The sequence below is a fragment of the Sciurus carolinensis genome, chromosome 17, assembly GCF_902686445.1.
Source record: "Sciurus carolinensis chromosome 17, mSciCar1.2, whole genome shotgun sequence".
In the NCBI taxonomy this organism is placed as follows: domain Eukaryota; kingdom Metazoa; phylum Chordata; class Mammalia; order Rodentia; family Sciuridae; genus Sciurus; species Sciurus carolinensis.
The window spans coordinates 11,224,361-11,251,270 of record NC_062229.1 but is presented as its reverse complement, the minus strand read 5'-3'; the positions used below and the strand labels follow the sequence as shown (position 1 = coordinate 11,251,270).

The 26,910-nt window shown below is 39.0% G+C and overlaps 2 pseudogenes; both read right to left on the bottom strand.

Annotated features, from left to right (window-relative positions):
• Positions 1-18,869: 18,869 nt before the first annotated feature.
• On the bottom strand, positions 18,870-20,378 carry LOC124968034 (olfactory receptor 7D4-like; annotated as a pseudogene).
• Positions 20,379-26,286: 5,908 nt separating this feature from the next.
• Positions 26,287-26,874, bottom strand: LOC124968033 (olfactory receptor 7D4-like; annotated as a pseudogene).
• Between the last annotated feature and the right edge of the window lie 36 nt (positions 26,875-26,910).

The following is a 26,910-nucleotide window of genomic DNA, read 5'->3' as shown; positions in this document are numbered from 1 at the left end:
TTTACAATAAAAATAAATTTAGAAAAATAAAAAAATTTAAAAAAACAAATTAAAAAAATCATTTTACTAAACCTGAAATACTTTATCCCATAAGGAACCGTATTTGTTATTTTCTCAGTCAATTTACTTTTACATTGCATAAAATTCCAACACACCTATTGTCTAATTCCCTAGCTGATAAAGAATACAAACAAATAAATGAAGGGAAGTTATAGATAGGCACAGGGAACTGCTATTTGTGGTAGCTGTGAAATGAGCAAGGGAATTCACCATGACCCTAACTAGCAGGGAGGAGACAGGAAAATGTTAAATGCACCCACCCCAGAAATTCCCAATGTAATTAAAGCATTTCATTTAAAGCAGAAATGCTTCAATGAAGATAACTAACATGTAATGAAGCACCTTGGTTATTTCAAAGAACAACAATAAAGTGAGACATAAGGGTTAAAAATAAAGCTCATTCAAGCTAAGGAGACAGTTACGATCACCTTGGTCAATAGGTTAAGAACAGAACAACACAGGTCAGTAATTATTCTCCAAGGGGTTTAAATGTGCTTCAGTTTCAGAACAACTATTTGCATTATTTAACACACCAGTAAATCTAATAGATGAGTAGAAATCAAAATGCATTTGATAGTTTCAAAGCCAGCAGCAACTGGTTGTGTGTGTGTGTGTGTGTGTGTGTGTGTATGTTAGAGGAGGGATGCACATTCTCAGACTAGAAAAATGAACATTCACCTTTAAAATTATATGTAATGTTGATTTTAAAAAGAAAGTATTTGATTGAACATGAAGCATTATGAAGTTAGAGTTCATGAGCAGGCAAAGAATTGTTGCCAAAACCTTTCAAATAAATGCATAAGATAAAAAGGAAATGGAGACATAAACTTTGTGAAGTCAAAGATCGATGCATCATTATTTCTTCAGATGTGCAGATGAGCAATGGAAGCCAGAGCTTCTTTGTGTGGGTCTTACCTCATCCATTTTAACAAATCCTCAAGGTAGTTGTTCTGAAACTTTTGCCATGTAGAAATAAGATTTACCTAGAGGGTTTATTAGACACAAAGAGCTGCCCTGAACATGGGATGGAGGCCAAGAATACACACCTCTAACGAGCCCCCAGGTGACTCTGACCATGCTCATCAGGTGACAATGCTTTGAGAATCATTGTTCTCTGTGTCCCCAGAGCTTGAGTCTAGTAAAAGTTGTCCTGCACTGTTGGCTTCTGCTATTCCCCAATCCCAGTCCTTGTCAGGTGCAGCACTGTTTCAGATGACATCATGGAAGGCCCTGCTGACCCCACAGGAGGCACAGGGAGACCTTCCATTCAGGAATTCCCAGTTCTCCTGCTAGGGTTCAAAAAGGCTCTGCCCTGGGATTCTGGGAGCTCACTTAAACTTTTTAGGAACTTGGAGACTAAATTCTTAAAGCACCTCATTCAAACACCTCATTCAAGCACCTCTTCTGACATCTTTCTAGTCTTTACACAATTATGCTCCCACAGGATAGAAAGAGAAACTTTCTGCCAATTCCTTCTCCCTAAACATAGCTGTTGTAGGTGAGTTTATTTCTCCAATTATCCCTCCTTTATCAGGTATGTTCAACAGCTTGCAGTTAATGAGATCATTCTCCTGGGGATTTGAAAAGAGTTCTTTATCTGTCCTCAAAGACCACTGGGACCCATTAAGATACTGCTCTGACTGTTTTCTTCTCTTCACAGAGTTTAATTCCAAAGATGGGAGTTTCTCCCTGAGGGATGTGTTAGTGTTCCAAGTATTCCCGTTATGCTTGTCTCTGAGAATCCTGCTGTATCGAAATGAAGTCATCACTACCCACTTGAATGTTCAGTGACTTTGCTACCAAATCAAGCATTTAGAAGACTGGAAATACCCTTCTTCACAACAGACCTCAGGTCAAACTACTGTGGTAGAAATGAAAAGACCTGCTCTGAGTTAGTTGAGGAGAGAGTGAGCACAGGTAAATGGAATTATCAGGTAGACACAGAAAACTCCCAATACAGAGAGCATGTACCAAAGGGAAGTATAGAGTATGAGTAAGTTCCATTTTTATTAAGATAGGTGGGAATCACTGATTCCATCAGAAATTCCTTACTTACATTGAATTTCACTATGTACAGACACTGAAATACAGGGATGGTGAAGTTCCTGCAAAGCAAGAAGGGATGGGATGGAAAGCCCAGGAGGAGATTTTTAAGAGGCCATCACTAACAGAAAATTACACAAATAAGAATGTCAGTTAAGTGGTGCTCACTGCTGTGTGGATCCTATGGAGACTAATGTGGTCTTTGGGGCTTTCTTTGAGAGTCATGTAAGTCAAAGAGCATTATGGGGTCCCTGGAATGAGCACAACAGGGACACGGGTAGGACTCAGGGCGGGATCATCTTGCCTTTCCAACTCCAAATCTCAAGCAGGAAAATTCTCTCTCTCTGTATACAATTAATAGAGTTTTATGGCCACTTGTAGAGACCAATGAAGGCCAAATATTTACATTTGACCTCTAAGAGGTGCTCTCTCAGCACCTCACTCCAAATGTTCCATGAACAATCTGATGTTTTAACATCCTCTCCGATATTCCTTTTGCTATTATAGCTGTATCTTTGAAGATTAACATGATAGCTCTGCAACCCATGGATTCTGCCTTAGGTGTCTATGGCCTACACTTCTTGATTTCTGTCTGCATCACAGACTACTCTCCAAAGCTCCAGGTTCCACTGAGATGTCCAACCACCATCTCAGTTTGTTTATTATAAAATTAAAAGTATAATTTTAACCATTTTTATTGAGATTGGTTTTCACCATATTTCCCAAGATGCTCTGAAACTCTACGATTCAGGCAATCCTCTTGTCTCAGCCTCCACAGTGACTGGGATTAGAGGTGTGCACCAGCATGCCAGCTATCAACCAGTTTTTCCTGTGTGCAGTTCTGTGGCACTATGCAGATTCACTCCATTTTACAACCATCTATCTCCCAAACTTTTCATCATCCAAACACTCTGCACCCATTGAAAGTAATCCTTCTTTCATGCTGGAAACTACCATTCCACTTTCTATCTCTATGAGTTTCAGTATTCTAGGTACTTCCTAGGAGTAGAATCATGTAATATTTGTCTACCTGTTTATCTTGATTTTGATATTTCAAACCTATCCCAAAAAGGGATGCAATAAAAAGCTCAGGAAGAGATTTTTGAGAGGTAATCACTAAAAAAGATAATTGTACGAACAGTTATTGAATTGAAAAGGTGCTCACTGTTGTCTTGGGTGGGCGCCGAATCCATGGACAGCATTGGGCATTTCATTGAGAGCCATGCAAGTCAGTGAGCTTCATGGGTCCTATATAAGACAGTAGCAGTTTGATGGATGGGTTTCAACTTCTCATCTTTCTAACTGCCAACTCTCTCACCTAAACAGGAACTTTCCTTACTCTGTGTACAATTAAGTGATTTTTTTCTCCCATCAGTACAAACCAATAAAGATCAAATGAATACATTTGGCTTCCAAGATCATAACACCATTGGGGTGTTCTGTCAGTTCAACTCAAATGTTTCATGATTAACATGATTTTATCTTCCCTAAGTTATTACCTTTTCTATTTTAACCATCTCTTGAAAGCTAATGCCATCAACACTGTTACACAATGCCATCAGCTCTGTCATACATGGAATTGTTCTGCATTGATGGTTCTCAACTGAGCACAGATTATTCCAAATGATGGTGCCCTGCTTTCTTCAATTTCTATCTCCAGCACAGACTTCTTTCCCAAAAATCCAGACTCCACTGGAATATCAAACTTAAATCTCTGTTTGTTGTACTGTGATAAAATAAATGTAACAAATTTATAGTTTTAACAGTTTTGTGATTTTCATTCATGTATTATAATTATACATAATTGTGGATTCCCTGTGACATAGTTATAGTTGTACATGCACAAAATTTTCCCAAAGCCTCCCCTTACTCTCCCTGATCTCCTTCCTCTAATCAACAGGCCTCACTTCTATTATTGCTTAAATCAAGTGCATCATAATTTTACACAAGGTGGCATTCCTTGTGACACATTCTTACACAGCATAATTAACCATGTTTGTGTGTACACTTCCATGGTGTTGAGCACTATCACACTATTGTGCAGCCGTCACCACCATGCATTGCCAAAACTTTTTCATCATCCCAAGCTGAAACTCTGCACCCACTACAAGTTACCCCTTCACAATCCCTGCAGCCTCGATTACTCCTGTTTTATTTTCTAACACTATTAATTTGGATATTCTTGTGTTTCATATTTTTCCACTTGGTTATCTCAATTTGGACATTTCACACCTTAAACTTCTGATGGCTCCTTTCCCTCCAGCTGGCTCCTCCCATGACCCTCCTTGCCTCAAGCGATGCAATCTCTTCTTCACACCCAAGATCCTGGAGCAGCTGCCTCCTCTCTTTCTATATCCATAGTCTGCTGGCAACAAGCCTCCCAAGTGTACCATGGAAATAGCCCAGCCTGGGCACTCCCTTCCTCCCATCTTCCCCCTCGGATCTTAGGTTCTCATACTCACCTACACTCAAGATGGGTTCCTCTATCTCCCTAGCATGTGTCACTCTCAGATGTACATCACATGCCACTGAAACCTGTTCTCCAGCTAAATTCCTACTCATTATTGTTAATCGATCTTCAAGCATATCCTCCCATGGAAGTTTTTCCTGAATACCAATATTGGTGAAGATGAAGAATAACTGGAAATTTTACTCATAGTTCACAGGAAATAAAAGTGTTGTAAATAATTTTAAAATAGATTTATACTCTCTTAAAAATTAAACATAAATTAACCATATGACCCAACAATATATAATTGCACACTAAGACATTTTCCCAAGAGAAATGAAAGCACGTAACACAAAGATGTGTGAACAATTGTTCATCACATAACTACTTATAACAATCACAAATTGGAAATATCCACATGCCCACTGATGAGTAAATGGGCAAGCAAAATTTGGGATATTCACACGACAAAATACTTTTCATCTATTAAGAGGACAAAAATGCTGATACGTGTTCCATGTTATATTAAATGAAAGAATTCACATGCAAAAGACAACTCTTGCATGAGTCCACATATTACATATTTATATGATATCAAGAAAAGGCAAATTATAGTCAAGAGGGTAGATAAGTTGTCCAAGGCTGGATGAGAGTGCATACTAATGCAAATTGGAACAGGGGAGTTTGGGGGTGATAGATACATTCATACACATTGGTATGTGTAGGGTTGGCTTCACAGCCCCCACCCAGGCCCAAATCCTTGAATGCCCAAGTCCCTGATATAACATTCCCCTGTGGACTTCACCTGTATTTTTCTGGCCTAGCCTCCAGGAACCCAAGTGGACTTCCCCTGGACAGATTCTAGAGAAGAGAAACCTTCTGTGTCAGTCATCAGAGAGAGCCTTTCCCCGTGAAGCTGGTGGAGCAGGAAGGGAAAGAGGAAAGAACCTGGGTACTTGTCTTTGCTCTGGGAAGGTCACATATTTTTCAGTCTGTGAAGGGGGATCCCTGTCCTTTGGAGAAACCCAGTGCCCACTGAGAACACATTACCAGGTCTTGTTCTAATTCCTTCTCTCATATTTGGAAGCTAGAGCTTCTCTCCAATAAGAGTTATTTCCTGGAGAGTCTCCAACTCTTCCCTACTTCTTCCTATAAGCTCTAGTCTCCTAATACATTTCCTACATCCAAAGTATTCAATAAGTACTGAACAAATACTGAACAAATATCTGCTGCACATGAGATACTTTTAACATTATTTCAAATTTCCATTTATGTTTCTATTATATACCCTAACCACTTTTAACATCAGATTTGACTTACTTAAAGTACTAATTAGGTCAATTTTTTTGTAGCAATCATCTCACTTTAATGTCTCCAATGGCATCTACTCTTAATTATGTCTTTTCAAAAATGTTATTGGTGCAGAAAAATTATACATATTAGTAAGATTTTAATTTTTTTTATTTTTACAGACTGCATTTTGATTCATTGTAAACAAATGAGGTACATCTTTTCATTTCTATGGTTGTGCACGATGTAGATTTATACCATTCATGTAATTATATATGTCCATAGGGTAATAGTAGGATTAATTCTTACATTTCCACACATGCTCACTAATCAATATGATCAGTTTCATTCCTCCCTTTTCCTCTCCTCCTCCTTCCCCCTTGACGGCTTCATTTACCTGAGTATTCTCACTTCTGTTTCCATGAGATCTTTTTCCCATTTTCCTCTTTGGCTTCCACATATGAAAGAAAACATATGACCCTTGGGTTTCTGAGTTGGGCTTACTTTACTTAATATGATCTCTCCAATGCCATTCATTCTCCTGCAAATGACATAATTATTTCTGATAATTATTCATAATTATTCAACATTCAGTTCAATTGCTTTTCTCTTATTACCAGTCCTTTAAAATATTCAGGAAAGTGGTAAATGATCAAAGTGGAAGCAGACTTCCTTGGCATTGCAAGAATTCAACCAAAAATATTCTAGTGCTCTGACATAACATCTCCTGTTGGGTGTGGGTTTGAAAACAACCCTTCTTTATTGGTTTTGTAAATTGTCCTTGTTTTCCATCGTGATCCACATCTTCTGGTCCTTGCTGTTGACCACAGTAACTACTGTTACAGTTTCTCTAATACAGTTCTCTATGGTGATTATGTTTATTGTTTATCTCCACTGACCTATTTTGGTGAACAGTTATGTTTACAAGCATCATCAGGTTAAGCTGGCTTTCATTTCCAGAGCTGCGATGAATTGCTCATCATGTCTGGTTCTGTTTTATTTTATAGTAAGGCTATAAATTGAGCCCAGGATTTGAGCATGCTAGGAACTGCTGCCCTCCCATTGAACCACATCCCCAACACGTAAAATAGGTAGGAATGCATCCTATTTAATTTTTGTAATCTCTTTTGGAATTTATGCTTAGAAATGTTAAATTAGAAAAGTCCTTTGTGACGAGGCTGAGAACTCAGTCCTGTAGTTATTTTGCATCCAACATTTGTATTGGTGCAACGCCTGCCTGTCAAGCACCTTGGAGTCCTTGGAAAGGCAAATGATGAGAAAAACTGTCACAACTTCAGAGTCACAAATGAGCATAAATTTACCAGGTTCAAAGTGACATCAGCAAGAACACAAGGGTCTGTTGTGGGTCACCCTCCTTTCTCCTGACCCTCACCCGTACTGTCCATCACACAGGTCTCTAATCCTTCCCACTGCAGCCCACCAGCTGATGGGCAGCTGCACACTCTGCTCTCTCAGCCTAGAATGTGCCTTCTTTCCTTACTTCCTCTCTGAGCCCACACATTCCTATTGCAAACAGGTCTCTTCTATACACATTCTATGCATTTAGAAAAGAAGATCATTGGTCCTCACTGCTATTCTACTGTCTTTAATTAATTCCAGTTTGGCATGGATTAATACAGTAGCCCTTTTAATCAGGTAAATGTAATCAATTTCAAGATTACATGTATCTTTAAGATTTTAGATGGTTTGGGATGGAGAAATCTTGAATAATTGAAATCTAGGTCATCAAATATATTTTGGCAATTAATTGCAGATTTTAACATAATACTTGCCACTCAAAACTCTGTGGACACAGGAGCACACACAGTCACACACTCCTTGCGTGCATTATAATGGATGTGCCTTTGTTTTCTCCACTTATCTGTGTAGACCCCATGTTTTTCCTCTTCTTGGAAGAATTCACCATGCAGGTATCATTGTCTGGAGGAAGGTGTCACAGGATCTTCATTAACTAGAAATGCTCTGTGGAGCTCAAAAGAGGTAAGAAACCTGTTGTATTTGTAGTGATCACAACTCTGACCTTGTGGGCTGCCACAGGTTAAGAAGGATATTTATTGATAAATGATAGCCATGCAGACACACTTTTTGTGATGTACAAAGTGAAATCTCTTATTTATGACATGCCATTTGTATGTCCCCATAACTGTAGCAGAAGAGTTACAATCCTCAACTCATTGAAATTCCCTCTTCAACTATACCATTGAGGGAACATTTTCAATCCCTACTGGGCAGGTGAGTTAATTTCAACTAAAAGAGTTTAAATAACTTTCTCAAGGTCTATAAGATTATAAGTGGAAAGACCAAAACTCTATTTCTAGAAGTCTGATTGAAGAAGTCATTTTAGCCACGTCAGGTGGCACCCACCTGTAATCCCAGCAGCTCAAGGGCTGAAGCAGAAGGATCACAGGTTCAAATCTGCCTCAGAAATTTAGAGAGACCCTGTCTCAAAATTAAAAATTTAAAAATGGCTGTTTGTGTAACTCAGTTTTTAGCACTCTTGGGTTCAATTTCTGGTAAAGAATAAATAATAATAAAAAATAAATATAAAGAAGGAGCCAATTTCCAAATCAGAGCTCTATTCTGCACCTTGTGGGGAGTTAAAGTATCTAAGGGGAGAATTTGATTATAATCTGTAATTATTGTAAAAAATCAAAACTATGCTTATTGAAATAATACCATGCAAAAAGGCATTTTTAAAATTTCACACCAAGGAAGTAATTATAATGCTATTTTTGAAAAGATAAGTAAGGCACTGAAAACTAATTCACAGTTTGCAGAAATGTCAAGCCACTGAATAAGAGTTAATCTGAAAATCCATGTCCAATCATTACTGTAGGGCTAATAGAATAAGCTAGTATGGGGATAATCAAGCTAATGGTATGAAATGTCCTCAAATATATTGGATGGTTCTTACCTAGGCATAAATTGTATCTGTTGATTTATTAACATAAGAGAACTAAAACTAAAGAATTTATGAAGAAAGAGATCTTTTGAATTGAGGAATTCAAGAATAATTACATTTATTCAACATGGAAATGGATACCACTTCTCTGAGTGAATTGCAGGCATGGGTAGGACTCAGCAGTGTGAAGGACATCTGTCCAAGGGTAACCTAGTAGAGTGGTAACTCCTTGAGGTGCCAGTTGCATGGTGTTTAAATGTTGCTTTTGTCTTTTACTCCAGAAGACACACCAGCTTCATGGAAGAAGAGAACCACACTGTCCTATCATAATTCCTCCTCCTGGGACTGCCAGAAGACCCTGAATTATAGCCTGAATTCTCTTTGGACTGCTCCTGTCCATGTACCTGGTCACCTGGTACTTGGGAACCTGCTCATCCTCCTGGTGGTTAGCTCTGACTCCCACCTCCTCAACTCCATGTACTTCTTCCTCTCCAGCCTGTCCTTTGTAGACATCTGTTTCACTTCTACCACCATCCCCAAGATGCTGGTGAACCTCTATTCACAAAGCAAAGCAAAGACATCTTCTACTCAGAATGCCTCTCTCAAGTGTATTTTTTCCTTATGTTTCTTGGAGTGGATAATTTTCTACTCACCACAATGGTCTTTGACCGCTTTGTGGCCATCTGTCACCCCCTGAACTACACAGTCATCACTGAACTACACAGTCCCTGGCCCTGTGTCCTCCTGGTTCTGATGTCTTGACTCCTCATGTTCTGGGTCTCCCTGATTCATATTCTACTGTTGAATCGAATGATATTCTCCTCAGGCACTGAAATCCCACATTTCTTCTGTGAACTGGCTTAGCTTCTCAAAGTGGCTGGCTCTAATACCCTTATCAATAACATCTACACCTATGTTTTGACTGCCCTGCTTTGTGTATTTCCCATGACAGGGATCCTCTTATGCTCAGATTGTCTCCTCATTAATGAGGATGTCTTCTATTGAGAGTAAGTATAAGGCCTTTTCCACCTGTGGGTCCCACCTCTGTGTGGTCTCCTTATACTATGGGACAAGTCTTGTGGAATACCTCAGTTTTACTCTGACCCATTCTTCCCAAGGAATCACAGTGACCTCAGTGATGTACACTATGGTCACCCCCATGCTGAACCCCTTCATCTACAGCCTGAGGAACAAGGATGTGAAGGGGTCCCTGGGAAGACTGTTCAGCAGAGCAGCCTCGTCTCATTAATGGAGCAATGTCTTCAGTGCAAAGTGGACACCTTGCTCCTAAGGCAAATGCTGAATTTTGACATCCTAGATCTTTTTGTTTTCTAAGACACATGCTTCAGTTTTTACTCAGAAGGAATTGGGAGTGAGATTTGAATATATGATTTTGTAATTGTTTCTCCTCAACAACTCCCTAAGTAATTCCTTTTGAATTTTTTTTTCCTATATGGTCCTCATAGTTATATCTTTTATCAATTTGTTATACGTCTTTCTAATATTTCTAACTTTATGTTTAACATACTTACATTACATGAAGGCGTGGTTTACTCAAAATTATCCCCTTGATGACATAAATGATCTCACTACAGATAAATGACAAATATTAAGGTAAAGGATGTGCCAATTATCCTGGTTTGATCTTTCCACAATATATGTATGTATCAAAATATCGCATTGTTCTCCTTCAATTTCCAGATTTACCCCAATCCTTCTTTTCCTTTTTCCTCTCTAGCCTCCACAGATGAGACTCTTGACCTTCTGAGTTTAGCTTGTTTCCCTTAACATAATGTTATTAATTTCCACTCATTTTCCTGAAAATGACATAATTTCATTCTTCTTTATGACTGAATAAAACTCTATTGTCCATATATACCTCATTTTCTTTATCCATTCATTTATTGATGGACACATAGACTGGTTCCATAGTTGGCTATTATGAATTAGACTGCTATAAACATGGATATGCCTGTATCACTATAGTAGACTGACTGTAATTCAGAGGAAAGGGACCAAGGAGAGGGAAAGGGAGCAAGGCAAGAGAGGAGGGGAGGGAAAAAAAGAGAAATACTGGGGAATGGTATAGACCCAATTATACTGCTATACTGTGTGCATGTACAAATATGTAACAATGAATCCCACAATTATGTACACCATGCTTCCGTAATATAAGGAAAAACTCACATTGCTCTCTATAAATATATACACTTATTATGTGCCCACTAAAAATATAACTAAAAAATTATCCTCTTAAATGTTCATGTTGTTCACCTTAACTTGACTGTGTTCCTGTCTTCACTGCATGAAATGGAATGGATGTCATGCAGTAGTCAAGGCAAACTGATTAACATAGGAAGACTGCTTATTGCTTGGAGATACATGTTTTGTTTTAATACTGAAAACATTTCTTTGAGATTTTTCTGACATTCACTCCACCTCAGAAGATACTGGGATTAAAATGGACTATAACCATGCAAACCGACACTGAACTCACACTTCTAACTTTGACACTACTTTTTATAAGACATTGACTATATTCTCAACATTTAAGCTGGAAACAACCTGTGAAAGAGAGTTTGGCCATTGGACTCTTATTGATATAATGCCTAGGGTAAGTCTGAGATATGGCTATATTCTTTGTTATCCTTCTTTCCTTCCTGCCTTCCTTCTTCCTCCCTTTTCTTCATTCTCTTCCTTCCTACCTTCCCTTTTATCTCCTTCCTTACTTCTGACTGTTATATTGGTCATTGTTCATTTGGTTTCTTCCTTCTTTCTCATGGCCAAATAATATTCTACTGTATATATACACAAAGGTCTTTTATCTGTCCATCCATTGGTAAACATTGGGGTGATTTCCATGTTTCTGGTATTATGAGTAAGGCTACTATTAACCTGCATTAATGTTTACTTAAGCATTCAATTTCAGTCATTTGGGGAATTTACCTAGGAGTGAAATTACTGGGTCATATGATAATCATATCTCTAACTTTCTTAGAAATCACCTGTTTTTCACAGTTGCATATTTTACATTTATTGCAATGTATCAGATGATAATGTCTTACATTATTGCCAATATTTATTTTCCTTTTTTTAAACTGTAACCTTCTAGTGGATATAAAGTGGTGTATCCTTTGGATTTCACTTCACTATAACTGATTGAGCATCCTTCCATGAACTTGTTTACAATTTGTAGGAATTCATAGACCTTCTGTGGAGAACAATCTTTCCAACACTTTACTGTTTTGTAATTGCATAGTTTGTATTTTTGTTTCTAATTTGTATACATATTTGGATACTAGCTCCTTATGAATTGTGTGTTTTAGAAATATTTGCTCCAGAAAGATCAGTGGAGTTGAGGAAAGGGAATTGGGGGAGAGAGAAGAAGAGGGAAAGGGGAAGTACTAGGGATGGAATTCGGACAAATTATATCCCATGATTTTATGTTAAAATGAACCCCAATATTATGTATAAGTAAAAAGAACTCATAAAAAATATAAAAAATAATTTCATTCTGTGTGATACCTTTCCACTTTTCAAGTATTCAATTTTTATTATTAACTGTGTACATCATGATGTACGATAGCTCTATGGAGTTATTCCTTCTAACTGAAATTTTTTGTCCATTCACCAACATCTGCCCAACTCCCCACCTTACAGCTCTGGTAGCCACCATTCAATCCTGTTTCTATAAGTCAGACCTATTAAGATTTCACATGTGGGTGAGGTCAGCAGAGTTTATCTATTTATATCCAGCTCATTTCTCTTAACAGAGCTGTATTCACTTACTGGGTACAATGTGATACTTTCATACATGTACAGATTATGCAAAGAGCAAATAAAGGTAGTTAATAACCCAGTACCTCAACCATTTATCATTTCTTTGAATGTGAGAACATTCAACATCCTACCTTCTAGGTATTTTGAAATGCGCATCCCTGTCAACTGTAGTCACTTCAGTATGCAGGGAAACATCAGGATTTATTCCTCCCCTCTAACTGACTCTGTGCCCATTGACCCACCTCTCTCCCTCTCCACTATTACTCCCATCTCTGGTAACCCTGCTCTGAGCTCTACTTCTGTGAGAATGATTGTTTTAGATTCTTCATATGAATCAGATCATGCAACCTTTTTTTTTCTGTGTCTGGCTTATTTCATCAAATATAATGTCTTCCAGGTTCATTATAGATGTTGCAAATTACACAATTTCATTATTAAGAGTATCCAACTGTGAATAGTTTGAGATCTGATGTTTGTCCTTCTTTGATCAGTGAAACCATCAAATCATTTCCTGGTGTTTTCTTAAAAGAATAACAGATTTATCATTTTAGTGATCATTGGTCTGTTCAAATTTTCTTTTTTTCAGAATTCAATCTTGGTAGGTTGTGTTTGTCTAGGAATTTGTCCATTTCTTCTACTAAACAATATATTGGCATATAATTACTTATGATGGTCTCCTATGACTTTTGGTCTTTCTGTGGTTTAGAGTTTAATGAAAACTTTATCTTTTCTGATTTTATTCATTTGAACCTTCTAAATTCTTTCTTTGTTATTCTAGCTAAAGATTCATTTAGCAATTCATAGGGGAAATAATCCTTTTTCTTTTACTCCCAATGAATTGGTTGTACAAGAGTGTGTTTATGAGTCCTACATATTTGTGAGTGTTTCCATGTTTCTCCTGTTTGGTTACAAATTTTTACACCATTGAGTCCAGAAAAGATACTCAATATAATTCAAACCTTTAAACAAACTTATTACAACTTATTCTGTGGCCTCCAATATGATCTTTTCTGGAAACTCCTCAATGTGTCACTGAGAACTGTGTGTATAGGGCAGCTGTTGGATGCAATGATGTGATTCACAGACTTACCTTATGATCAATGCAAAGGAAGGAAAGTTTGCTCCTAGCTCATGCAATACACAAATATTGACTTATAAATGGTTCAACAGTTTTAATGCAATAATCAAAATCATAAACCTCTCAGAAGAAAATCTTCTTCATTACAGGAGATTCTGCAACAGATTCTCAGATATGACATTGAATCCACAAGTAACAAAGCAAAAATAGTTATGCTGAACTTCATCAAAATGAAAATCTGTACATGTCGGCTTAGGACCAGACTTCCTCAACAGGACTCCCATAGCACAAGAAATAAAAGCAAGAATCAACAACTGGGATAGATACAAACTAAAAAGCTTTCTCTCAGCAAAGGAAACTATCAGCAATGCGAAGAAAGAGCCTACAGAGTGGGAGAAAATCTTTGCCAATCATTCTTCAGATAGAGCACTAATCTCCAGAATCTATAAAGAACTCAAAAAACTCAACACCAAGACTACAAATAACCCAATCGACAAATGGTCTAAGGAAATGAACAGACACTTCACAGAAGAAGACCTACAAACAATCAATAAACATATGGAAAAATGTTCAACATCTCTAGTAATAAGAGAAATGCAAATCAAAACCACTCTAAGATTCCATCTCACCCCAATCAGAATGGGGATCATCAAGAATACAAGCAACAACAGGTGTTGGCGAGGATGTGGGGAAAAAGGTACACTCATACATTGCTGGTGGGGCTGCAAATTAGTGCAGCCACTCTGGAAGTCAGTATGGAGATTCCTTAGAAAACTTGGAATGGAACTACCATTTGACCCAGCTATCCCACTCTTTGGCCTATATCCAAAGGACTTACAATCAGCATACTACAGAGATACAGCCACATCAATGTTCATTGCTGCTCAATTCACCATAGCCAGATTGTGGAACCAACCTAGATGCCCTTCAATTGATGAATGGATAAAGAAACTGTGGCATATATATACAATGGAATATTACTCAGCCATAAAGAATGATAAAATTATGGCATTTGCAGGCAAATGGATGAAATTGGAGAATATCATGCTAAGTGAGATAAGCCAATCTCAAAAAACCAAAGGAAGAATGATCTCGCTGATAAGTGGATGATGATACATAATGGGGCATGGGAGGAGTTAGTTTTTAGGGTTAGAGTGAGGGTTAGGGAGGGGGGCAAGAATGGGGGAAGGAAGGACTGTATAGAGTGAAAAGAGGGATGGGAGGGGTGGGGGGAAGGGGAAAAAGAACAGAATGAATCAACCAACATCATCCTATGTAAATTTATGATTACACAAATGGTATGCCTTTACTCTATGTACAAACAGAGAAACAACATGTATCCCATTTGTTTACAATAAAAAAAAAGTTTTCAACAACAACAACAACAAAAAAAATGAAAATCTGTGATCAAACGACATGAAAATAATGGAGTACAGTAGTGGCATACAACCAGACATATAAAACCATAGGAAAGTATAGAGATCAAGAAACAAATCCACATTTGTATGGATCAATTAGTGGCCAACTGGTTTTGACAATTTGACATGAACACACATTGGACAAAGGTGTCTGTCTTCAGTTATTTATGCTACTAAAACTGAATATTAGTAAAATGCAATTAACCACACATAAATCAAATGAAAATTATACCAACTCAGAAATCACTTCACATACACAAATGCACACACTTTAACTCAAAATGAATTAACAACTTAAATGTGAGACCTAAAGCTCTTAAGTACTAGAAGGAGACATAGAAGTAAGTTCCATAATATTTGCTTAGGTAATGATTATCTTGTTATAAACCTAAAAGCAGAGGCAGCAAAAGCAAACAAAGAACTATGAGATTTATATCACACTAAATATCTTCCACAAAAGAAACAATCTAAAGAGTAAAGACACAACTTACAGATTCAGGCAATATAGTTAAAAACTATATAATAGATGAGAGGGAAATATCCAAAATATATTTCTCATATTCTTCAATAGTAAGAAAATTAACTTAATTAAAAATGGGCAAAGGAAACTGGGAGTGGTGTCTCATGCCCTTAATTCCAGTGACTCAGGAGACTGAGGCAGGAGGATCCCAAGTTCAAGGACAGTCTCAGCAACTTAGCAAGACCCTAAGCAATTTGGTGAGACACTGTCTCAAAATAAAAACTTTAAAACAGATTTGGGGATGTGATTCAGTTGTTAAGTACCCCCACCCTGGGGTTCAATTCTTAGTACCAAAAAATAAATAAATAAAGCCAAATAAGCGGAATAGATATCTCCCAATAAAAGGCAAACAATGGTTAATAAGGGTGCAAAAAAAGTGCTTATCATTTTAATCATCAAGATAATGCAAATTCAAACCACAGGAGATGACACCTTACACATGTTAAAATGGCTAATAACATAAAGACAAAAGACAACTAGCTCCCCTGAGGATGTGGAGAAAAGGGCACCCTGACACACTGTTTGTGAGTATGTAAATTGTTTATCCATTATGGAAAATGGTACTGAGATCCCTCAAAAAACAAACTAACAAAAAATATAACTACCAGATGATCCAGCAACCCTAAATCCACCTAAAATCATTTTGCCAAGATAGGTGTCCAATCCCATTACCATGGCAGCATTATTCACAAGGCTCAAGATATGGAATCAATTTCAGTGTCTAGCATCAAATCAATATATAGATAAGGAAATATGGTGTACATGCATATTGGAACACTACTCTGCAAGAAAAAGTGGAAACATCATTTGCTACAACATGGATAAACCTTATTATATTATATTAAGGGAAAAGGAGGCAGATCTAGAAAGACAAACACCACGTGAACTAACACATGGATTTTAAAAGTAGAGCCCATACAAACAGGGAAAAGTGGCTCCAGAGGCCGTGTAGTGGAGGACTGGGTAGACGTTGATCAAAGCACACAAAATTTCAGTTAGACAAAAGGAATAACACCAGAGAAATCTACTGAACATCACAATGCTCGTAGGTAATTACCATAAATGGAGCACTGAAAAAAAGTTAAGATATCACACAGGGTGGGGAGATATTTACAAAACAGTCAGTTGATCTGGGTCAAGTACCAAGATTATACATAGAACTTTCCAAGTCCAAAAAAAAGAAAAAAATTAAAAATAACAAAGTGAACAAAAAGACATTTTTGGACATATTTTCACACTACCAGTGGCCACATGGCCAATTAGTCAGAAGGAGATGAAAACAACACACAGTGAGATGCACTTCCCACCCATGGAGCCTCTACTTGAGACAGAGTTGATGGCATGCCTGTAATCCCAGTGGCTCAGGAGGCTGAGGTAGGAGGATTGTGAGTTCAAACCCAGCCTCAGCAACTTACTGAGGCCCTAAGAAACTCAGCAAGACCCTGTCTCTAATACAATATTAAAAAAAGGGCTGGTCATGTGGTCCAGTGGTTAAGTGTCCCTGAGTTCAATTCCTGGCATACACACACACAAACAAAAGAAGTAAAGAAAATAACAAGTATTGGCAGGATATGAATATGTTGGTATTTACATCAACATTTAGATTAGAATGTAAAGTGAGTAAGGTACTGTGAAGCACAGTCTGGCTGTTGCTCAAAATGTTAATCCCACAATCTCCATAGTATCCCCAGGTCCTCTCTTACATACATAAACCAAAGAATTGAGAGCAACACAGCCACGCCCTGCTGGACGACCCTGAAAGACACCTTCAGTCACTGCAAAGCCATGCAGACATTGCAGAGCGCACCTGCAATAACAAGACTGACTATGACACCAGGACATCACAGAATGCACCTGCACTAAAGAGCCCAGCTACAACATGGATAAACCTGTATTATATTATATTAAGGGGAAAGGAGGCAAATCTAGAAAGACAAACACCACGTTAACTGACACATGGATTTTTAAAAGTAGAGCCCAAACAAACAGGGAAAAGTGACTCCGGAGGTCGTGTGGTGGGGGACTGAGTAGACGTTGATCAAAGCACACAAAATTTCAGTTAGACAAAAGGAATAATACCAGAGAAATCTACTGAACATTACAATGCCCATAGATAATTACCATAAATGGAGCACTGAAAAAATGTTAAGATATCACATAGGGTGGGGAGATATTTACAGAACAGTCAGTTGATCTGGGCCAAGACCAAAAAAAGAAAAAAAATTAAAAATGACAAAGTGAACAAAAAGACATTTTTGGACAGTTTTTCACACTACCAGTGGCCACATGGCCAGTTAGTCAGAAGGAGATGAAAACAACACACAGCGAGATGCACTTCCCACCCATGGAGCCTCTACTTAAGACAGAGTTGATGGCATGCCTGTAATCCCAGTGGCTCAGGAGGCTGAGGTAGGAGGATTGTGAGTTCAAACCCAGCCTCAGCAACTTACTGAGGCCCTAAGAAACTCAGCAAGACCCTGTCTCTAATACAATATTAAAAAAAGGGCTGGGCATGTGGTCCAGTGGTTAAGTGTCCCTGAGTTCAATTCCTGGCATACACACACACAAACAAAAGAAGTAAAGAAAATAACAAGTATTGGCAGGATATGAATATGTTGGTATTTACATCAACATTTAGATTAGAATGTAAAGTGAGTAAGGTACTGTGAAGCACAGTCTGGCTGTTGCTCAAAATGTTAATCCCACAATCTCCATAGTATCCCCAGGTCCTCTCCTACATACATTAACCAAAGCATTGAGAGCAACACAGCCACGCCCTGCTGGACGACCCTGAAACACATCTTCAGTCACTTCAAAGCCATGCAGACATCACAGAATGCACCTGCACTAAAGAGCCCGGCTACGACACCAGGAGGTGCCGTGATGTTGATGGAGCCCCATATACAGTCTGCCCTCACCTGGAGAGTGGTCAGGGGTATGTGACGGAGCCCAGTGTAATAGACGTGCATGAATATCCACACAGCACTGCACACGAAAGCCACAGGGTGAGGTGGCCTAAAGGCTATCCTGGATGAATGGCGAGCCAGCTGGTGTGCGCACTCGCTAGGACTGCATTCAGTCATAGACAGGGATGGAGCAGGTGAGAATTGAAGAAATTAAACCACAGTAAACAGTCAGAAGTGGGGAGACAAGGAGAGAAGGTGGGCATGAGGGGAGGAAAACAGGAAGGAAAAAAATAGGGATACAAAGCAATGCAGCAGCGTCCGGAGGTCACCCGAACACTGGTCCACTGGGAATTGCATGAAGGGATCACCATCAAGGTGCCGTGCAGCTCTGGTGCTGAAGGACTAGGCATTCTTCTTGGAAAAGGTGGGGCAACCAGAGGAGGAGAGCGGGCTTACGGCTCCAACCAGGTCCTCGTTCTTTCCGATCTCAGTCTCCTCCTTTGAGAAATGAGTGGAAAGGCACAGAAAGCTCTCAGAAACATTTCCATGACTGAAGTCACCTGTGTGGATTCACAAGCAGTACGCACAGGCTAAACCTTCATTTTGATGATTTTAATTTCAAAGAAAGAATGAAAAACAGTGAAATAGAATTGTGTTCCATAATGGTACTTTTAGGAAACCGTGTCAATACTTGATATAAGCTCTTTATGTGAAATTAGAAATCATAGGAATATCTATAGGGAATATCTGAAGGAAATATCTGAATTTTTAATTAAATTTATCATGTAAAATGAAAAAAATAATGAATTGCTAGGGCAGTTCATGAGGGGTAAGTACACAAAAACAAATTGCAAAGTCAGGTTGTTTGTGAACACCAGGCACAACTTCTAGGGAGGAAAAGCCAGGATACTGAAATTCACTTGTTGCCTCAGGGGACACAACAACCCCATAGTTCTGAGGTCAGTGATCCATCAAGGACAAGAGGTTGCTCTGCTGAGGAGTCTCACCAGGGCCCCCTTCACATCCTTGTTCCTCAGGTTGTAGATGAAGGGGTTCAACATGGGGGTGACCACAGTGTACATCATTGAGACAATCATGTTCCCCTGAGAAGAATGGGTCCTGAAAGAACTAAGATGAACCCCAAGGCCTGTCCCATAGAACAAGAAGACCACACAGAGGTGGAACCCACAGGTGTAGAAGGCTTTAGACTTGCCCACAGAGGAGGACATCCTCATTAAGGAGAAGACAATCTGAGAATAGGTGTAGAGGATCCCAGTGACGGGAAACACACCCAGCAGGGCAGTCACCACATACAGTAAGATGATATTGATGAGAGTATCGGAGCTGGTTGTTTTGAGAAGCTGAGAGAGTTCACAGAAGAAATGAGGAACTGCCGTGCCTGTGGAGAAGGTCAGTCACTTCAGGAGTAGAATGTGAAGCAAGGACACCCAGAACATGATGAGCCAAGACAGCAGCACCAGGAGGACACAGAGTCAGGGGTTCATGATGACCATGTAGTTCAGGGGCTGGCAGATGGCCACAAAGTGGTCATAGGCCATCAAGGTCAGAAGAAAATTATCCATCCCTGCAAAAATCATTAAAAAATACACTTGAGTAAGGCAACCTCTAGTAGGAGATGTCTTTTCTCTGTGCCTGGATGTTCACCAGCATCTTGGGGATGGTGGCAGAGGTTAAACAGAGTTCAACAAAGAACAGGTTGCAGAGGAAGAAGTACATGGGGTTGTGGAGGCAGGAGTCATAGCTGACAGCCAGGAGGATGAGCAGGTTCCCAAGAAGTGTGACCAGGTACATGCACAAGAACAGGCCAAGGAAAAGGGGCTGCAGTTGTGGATCATCTGAGAGGCCCAGGAGCACAAATTCTGCCCTTCCGGTGTGGTTTGCTGACTCCATGTCACCAACTCTTGTGCTTAAGAAAGAGACACATACTGAGTTGAAAAAACAGGAAACAGGTTACTTGGAAAGCGGTCACTTACAGTATCACTCTTGGATGGATGACCTTCACACTCCATAAGAGTTTCTCGTGAGACTGATTCACTGAGTCAAGTGGTAAAGTTTATGCCCATTTTAAATGTGTATCACTGATAAGCCTTTAAAAAAATTAGCAATAAGCTCTTATTTATCATCTTCTCACTGCTTTTTCCCCTATGTATGTGGATTTATCTAAACCAACCCATTTTTCTTTGGTATGCATTTTTTCAGAGTAGGATGTCAATAAGTAGGAGTAATCACTATTGTTAATGCTATTATCGTGCTCCTCTTGTATGATAATTATGTTACAGAACTCCACATTATAGTCTGGTAGTATGATTTAGAAATTGAGTCCTTGAGTCAGACTTCCTAGAACAAAATTTTGGTTCAATCATTTTTCGTCTGTGTGACTTTTAGAAATTTTAGATTATCTTTGCCACAGATACTCAACTCTATAGTAGGAATAGTAAATATTCACTAAAAGGTGGACTGAAGAGCAAAATAGGATTAGATGGTGCTTGTCCTTTTTTCATGTAGTTCCTGTGACATAATCACAGATGGGAGCTTTTTTCCATAGCATCTCCATCAAATCTGTCTGTATGTTATTATTTTATGTTATTCTCTCTCTCTTTTTTTTTTTTTTTTTGCAGTACTGGGGATCAAACTCAGGGCCTTGTGCTTGCAAGGCAAGCACTCTACCAGCTGAGCTATCTTCCCAGCCCTGTATGGTATTCTTGATTAATTTCCCTTTTAGATTCTGGCAGCCACCAAGGTTAGAATTCTGAGGATTGTGATGATCACAAATAAAGCAGGTAAGTTACATTTTTCACTGCCATGACACACTTCTAATAGTGATCCCTGTGGCTCCTTCTTTCAGAGAATTCCTGCTCAGTGAGTTCTTACAAGAAGAGGAAAAAACACGTAGTCTACATAGATAGACCGAGGAAATCAAAGCACACAGGCATTAAAGCCAAATGCAAGACCCTGTGAGAGTGTATTCATGTGACCATGCTCTTCAAAGGGGGACAGTGTGCTCAGATCAGCAGAGTTCATGGACAAATATAGTATAAGTGGATTTGGATAATATATTCATAATTATTGAAATTGAATTAAAATGAAAAGCAAATTTAACTCTTAAAGATCTGGGTTTATATTCCAGAGGGTGGTTTTTATGAATGACTGAGAATGCTAATTATGCTGAAGTAGACACTGTTCATAGAGACACAGTTTAGTCCGGTGAGGTGGGTAAGATACACTTCCCCGAAATAAAAATATTTTAACTCAGAGAGGAAGGACGGGTCATTGTAACCAGAGCAATTGAGGCAAAAAGCACTGTTCCAGGCTGAGAAATATTGTCCTTCCAGTAGGGTTGGTAGAGCAGGGGGTGTGAGAGACCAGTGAGATGGAGGGTGGGGTGAGGGGCAGCAGGGTGGAGTGTGTGAGAGAAGAGCTGCCTGTGTTCCTCCTCAATGTCCTTCTCAGGTTGAACTTATCTGTTCACTTGTGGGCCTGATGCTGTGACCATTGGGACTCATCATGGGTCTTTCCAGGAACTCGCATAAGCAAATGAAATCCAAGTTTGGCTATGTAACAAGAATTGAGGCTAAAAAGTCAACTATATAACCAAAAGAATCCTCAAAGTTTCACACGCCTAATTTGAACACAGTGTTGAATAATAAGGATAATAACAGACCTTAGTAATGATTTTAAGCAATAAATAGATGACTAAGAGTTGATGTCAGCTGTGGGAAGGGAAATCCAGTCACATAAGGATGTTGATTAACATAATTCATCAGAAAAATGGGCAAATGAATATAAATTATAACCATAACAGCAAAAATGCATTTGAGAGAATTTAACTATCATCACTGTGACTAGGGGCCAGGGATGATCCTCTAAGCAAACAAAGAACCCAAGGGTAATTTTCTAACCCAATAAACAGAAGTTACGTTCAAACCACAATCAAGAGGAGCAACTTCATGAAAACACTAGAGCTGTTGAATTAACTTCTTGGAAACATCCAATACATTCTCCTCCATGTTCAGTCATTGAATATTTTCCAAATATTTCAGTGGACTGGAACATAGGGAGTTTGGAGTTCATGTTGAATGTCAGAAATAATTACATTATTGGTAGACACTGCTGTGGATACGAAGATGAAAAGACAACCCCCTCAGTGAGGAGCTACAGGAAGTACCATTAGTAATTCATATCTGATTGTAAAAATAGGAAATAGACTAGGAGAATCTAATTAGATTAGAAAGAAAACAGACCATACCTTCTGCATGATAGGTTTCTGGTGCATAGTTATGAAATAAATAATTAGATGCAGGAAATCTGACAGGAGATTGCAGTTCATGGGAAGGAGAGGAGAACTGGAGACTCTCCAGAAACTAACACTGATTGGAAAGATGTTTTAGATTCTAAAGAGAAGGAAACCAAGTAAAAATGGAATGAGGTCTCAATTAAAGCTTAAGTTCCTTCCACGTACAGGGACTACACATTCAGATACTAAGAAAAAATGGGTCATTCCAGGACACATCCTTGTAGAGGGAATGCCCTGTACTCACCTCCACCTGTGCTTTCCTTCTGATTCCACCAGCCTCACTGGGACACACCAACTCTCCCAGATGTCTGTCAGGGAAGCTTTGTCTTCTCCACATTCTGTCCCGAGGAAGCCCACTTGGGTTTTGATGGAGGCTGGATCAAAAATGGTTGATGTGGAGCAACATGGGCATGTTTAAACATTCTGTCATCTCAAGTGTTGAATTCTCAGAGCTCCTGATTAAACAAATTGTTCTATTATCTCTCCAGTCTCCAAACATGTAAGCTCCCTTGGGGTAAAATGAAGATAGCAAAATGGGAAATTTTCATTCAATTTCTCGTCTATGTAGGAAGAAGTAGGATGAAATGACTTTATTTCCTCTAAGGAGAAAATTTTCTCCCCATGTGGTTTGAATTCTAGGTCACCAGCAATTCTCAAGGGAAGTCTCATGTCCACAAGGAACACATGGTGGGAGACAGGGCAGGGGAAGGGAGCACCCCTTAGGGTTCCTAGTTCCTCAAAGGGACCTCCCAACCTCCCACCTAAAGCTCCATCCTGTGAGGGGAAACTGGGTCACCATGTTAAAAGGAGAAAGCTGGGTACCACTAGGGGAATTTGAGACCATGAAGGGAAACTTCCCAATCTCCGGCATGCACAGTAGACCAAGCACTGGACTCGAGTTAACTTGTTGCTGTTTATATACCATTAGCATTCCATTGCTTCCCACTGTGCATTTGCTGTGGGGGGAAGAAACTTATGCGTGGGCAATAGAAAATAAATTATATAGAATTCAGCTGTCTATCAAGGTGCCAATGAACCCCAGATCTGCCCAGGGGAGACGGGGTGAGAACTAGAACAACCCAACAAAAGGCAGCTCCAGTTTGTAGCCTGGGCCTCCAGTTACCTGGCAGCTCAACCGCTCTGCTCTCCCATAGTGCTCCCTTTGCTTTCAATAACCTCCATCTTCCCTGCCAATATCTCTCACTTTACTCAATTCTTGGCTCACACCAAGAACCTGGAATCCAGATCCTTTAGGGCCCCCTGACCCTTTCCTGGGGGAACCATCTTCCTGTGACTCACCCTTCTTGAATCATACACTGGAGGTTTCATGGACCATTTTGGGTGCACAATGTTGTGGAGACAAAGAAGTCCTTGATATTTTTCTTACTTTTTTCAGATTTATTTATTTTGAAATGATAAATACAATTGTATGCATTCAAAGCATACACATATTTTAAAGAATTATAAAATTATAAAATTACAAAATTCAAAAAATTAACACAAGCATTACCTCATATTGTTATTGTTCTCATGGTAAAAACACTGACATTCACTCCTCATTTTTTTAGAAACATGATGCATAATCATTAACTATAGTCAACATGATATACAATTGTTCTCTTTAAATTTTTCCTCTGATCCACCTGGAATTTGGTATACTTTGACAAATTTTACATTCACAAATTGAACTCCCAACTTCCTAATCTTGGGTAAACATCATTCTGCTGTTTCTGTACTGATACCTCTTCAATCCATTTGTAGTTAACATTTTAAAAAAATTAGTATCCTGTGGATACACCCAATTCCAGGCTAACCATGCCACATCCATGCATGCACATACACAAGTTCAGTCAGAATCAGTCCACTATTCTTCCCTTTCCCCAGTCCTTCTTCCTTCTCCTCAATCAGCTTCATCTCCTCTACTGATCTTACCTCTGTTTTGGTGAAATCTCCTCCCCCACCCCCTATTTTTTTAAGAAAAAAAAATTGTAGGCAAAGTGTGATGTTAAAACCTGAGATATTGTGGTAAACGTAAAGTACGCCAGCCACCCTTAAAAACATTTTAGTGATTCCTCAAAAGTATGACCATGTAATTATCACATGATTCTGTATTCTCACTCATAGGAATATTCCCCAAAGGACTGAAAAATGCTTAAACAAATAAATGCACATGAAGACTGATAGCAGCATTATTCAAAATACCCAAAAGATGGACATTACCCAGATTGACACCAATGGATGAATGGATGAACAACTTCTGTGTATTCATACAGTAGATATTACTCAGCCACAAGAAGGAAAGAATCGGGTTAACATTAAAAGTGAAAGAATCCAAAAGAAGAAAAGAGGGAATAAGGGAGCGAAGTCAGAAAACAAGAAAGAAGGAAGAAAGAAAGAAAGAAAACACCAGGAATCACAATGGACATACCCACATCTGAGACTTCCCCTTGGCTATCACCATGATTCCAATGGCCAAACCACTGTCAAGGTACATTCCAGCTGCTATGTTGAAAATGCAAGCAATCTTATGAAAAGTAAGGACAATGTAAGGTTGGAATCAATCTTAATCTCACAGTCTCTCCTGCTCAGAAATAGGGTTAATTAGAGAAAATATGTCAAAAAATGTTTTAAAGAATAAATGAAGTTCTATGTCTAAAAACAATAGGCACGGTTTTGATATGGTAAGTAATTTGCCTTGAGTGTATTCTTTTCATTCCATTATCAGCAAGAAAAATAAGAAAACAATCAAGTTAAGGCAAACAATATTAACATTTAAAAGGATAATTTTTAGTTTTACTTTATTTTAAATGGACACTCAATTCTATATCTCAATGGACTAAATGTGATGGATGTTTTGATAAAGGACACATTGCAGAAACAGTAAATCAGGGTTATTACCCCAGACAGCACTTCAAATATCCATTATTTCTTGTGGTTAGAAAATTTAAAATCATTAAGAGGATAATTTTTGAGGCAACTCTTTCAACCTTGACTTGTTAAGTGCTTTAAGCATCAAGTTAGGGCTGGGAGCAGAGGCACACACTTGTAATCCCAGCTACACTAGTGGCTAAAGCAGGCCGATTGTAAGTTTGAGGACAGCTACAGCTTAGCAAGATGCTGCCTCAAAATGAAAAATGAAAAGTGCTGAGAATGTAGCTCATGGCAAAGCACTCTTGGGTTCAATCCTAAAACTGAAAAAAAAAAGAAAGAAATTATAAATATAAGTAATACTTATAAGAACCTGACCTAAACATGGAAATTTAAGGTGAGCAAATGGACCAAAACATGGAACTTTAAGGACCATGCATACAGAGGAAATATGTAAAAGGGGGTTGTTGAAGAGAAACAAGTAAAATAGCATACACTCAAAAGTCTTTCCAACTTTTGGGGATGGGAAAATGCAGTATGTGTTTTAGGGAGGACACTGAAATTCACATCATTTGACATAGGGGCACACAACATCACTTTAGTGCTGAGGATCCAAGTTCTGAGATCAGTGACCCATCAAGGACAAGAAACTGCTCTTCTGAGGAGTCTCCCCAGGGTCCCCTTCACATCCTTTCTCCTCAGGCTGTAGATGAAGGGGTTCAGCATGGGGGTGACCATAGTGTACATCACTGAAGCGATGGAGCTACTCTGGGAAGAATGGGTCACAGAAGTACTGAGATAAACCCCAAGTCCTATTCCATAGAACAAGGAGACCACACAGAGGTGGGATCCACTGGTGGAAAATGCTTTGTACTTGCTCTAAATGGAGGACATTGTCATTAATGAGGAGACAATCTAAGAGTAAGAGAACAGGATCCCTGTCATAGGAGATACACAAAGCAGGGCACCAGCCACATAGGTAAAGATGTTATTGATAAGGGCATCAGAGCCAGCCACCTTGAGAAGCTGAGCCTGTTCACAGAAGAAATGTGGGATTTCAGTGCCTATGGAGAAGGTCAGTGGATTCAGCAGCAGAATATGAATCAGGGAGATCCAGAACATGATGACCCAACACATCAGAACCAGGAGGACACAGAATCGGGAATTAATGATGACTATGTAATTCAAGGGATGGCAGATGGCCACGAAGTGGTCAAAGGCCAACAGTCAGTGGGAAATTATCCACTCCAAGAAAAATAA